Source organism: Wasmannia auropunctata, unplaced genomic scaffold, assembly GCF_000956235.1.
Source record: "Wasmannia auropunctata unplaced genomic scaffold, wasmannia.A_1.0 LD336069.1, whole genome shotgun sequence".
In the NCBI taxonomy this organism is placed as follows: domain Eukaryota; kingdom Metazoa; phylum Arthropoda; class Insecta; order Hymenoptera; family Formicidae; genus Wasmannia; species Wasmannia auropunctata.
Window position 1 is genome coordinate 144702 of NW_012026821.1, and position 1796 is coordinate 146497.

Sequence of the window (1796 nt, forward strand, 5' to 3'; positions counted from 1 at the left end):
ATGCATAATGTGCATTATGCTTATGGTAATGCTTAGGTCCAAGCAAGTTGGACATCCGAGCCGTAATAAGCAGACTCATTTGATACGATTGTGCCCAAGCAACATGTTGGACACCCATGCCGTCGTGAGCGTAAGCAACGTATTTGCGTTAGATCGTGATTCTCGTAACTTACCCTGACGTCAGTAATCAGAACAAGATGAGTGAGTTGTTTTGCTACTCGTGCTTGAGCCCCAATTATCCTTCTCACAATGGCTTATCTGTTTCGTTTTCGCCCGTGCACACTGCAATCTGCACAAACAGTAAGACCAGGAGCGAGAGAGTCAAAACGGCCAGGTTTCTCGAGAGGACGCCATTGGTATGCTCAGCTTCACCGCGCCGAGCGCCCTCACCCGTGCACGAGCACGGTGGGCCCACGCGCCGGCGCACCGATGCCCCGCTGAGTCCCGCATTCCACCGCCTTCCGGGCGGCGGGAAGCTATGAACCCGACATGTCGCAATATTCAATCAATTCATGAGACATTCAGAAAGCGTAATATATATTTCTATATAATAAACAAAAATAATGATTACAAACAAGGATGTAAAATAAAGTAAGTCAAATATCATAATAAAGATATCATAACACAGGAACGGCATAACCTCCTCTCAGGGAGTCACCCTTTTCCAACACAGTAACAACAGAGAAGTTTACACGATTACGCAGTAACAAAAGAGAATTTGAACCGGCGCAGAGAATTTCGACTTTTGAGAGTCGAACAACGAGAAAATCGTAACGACTGGGCGGATCGGTTGCAATCTGCGCGGAAAGAGAATTCCGACGAGAGTTGATGTGCAACAGAACTGGACGCCGCGAGAAGTCGAGAGCGATAGATAGATGGGTTTCGTTTTTGAAGCGACTTTTTAAATTCGAGCACGCCGCGGCTGTTCTCGAACGACACCTGACCAATGGGAACGTTCGCTGGCAGCGCCACATGGTCATGATCGTTACGTGATCATGACAAGCCAAATCGGGCCTAACGATCACGTGACCAGCAACGCTGTCGCCGGAGGACACTCATATGTTTTTTGTCGCGATGGTGCTTCGGCGATTCCGCGACAAATTCAATATATTAATTTTATATTAATTTTAAATTCAATCATGTTAACTTAAAATTCAATTTTCATCTCTAATTATCATTTCAGCTTCTTTTATAATAATTACAACGATTGTTATCCAAGATCATCATAATTGAAACGCTATAAACTTTATAAAGGCGCGCAATCCTGTCGATAAGTAAGTTATGTCGATACATGTATATACCATCGTTACCTATTGAACCGTGCTTGCCCCTGCGAAGTCTGTCGCGTAATCCGTCATACTGCCAAATATGTAAATGCAACACCCTGTACATATCACTAAAATAAAGTTAGTTAACATCAAAGTACAAAGAAAGATAACATTTAAGTTTTAGCTTTAAAAAAAAATTATATTTAATTTGGCTACAAGTTTTTTTTCCAGGAGCGCGGCTACAATTGACACCCTTTTTTTACTTTTTTTTTAAAGTTAATTTTGTAATGATATTACGCATTTTATAGTGTTATAACATACCTCGGATTAATGCCTATTCGGGGAGGATATTTTACTCAAAGAGAATTGTTCCGTCGCATATTATCCCATTTTCGTGTTTTTTTTTTTTTTTTACTGGGTTCATAACAGAAATTGTGTAACAGAAAGATATAGATAAAGGAGGCAATGTAGATGGATCTGGTCTTTCATCTTTCTACTAAAACAGTTATAATTATAGTGTAACATATA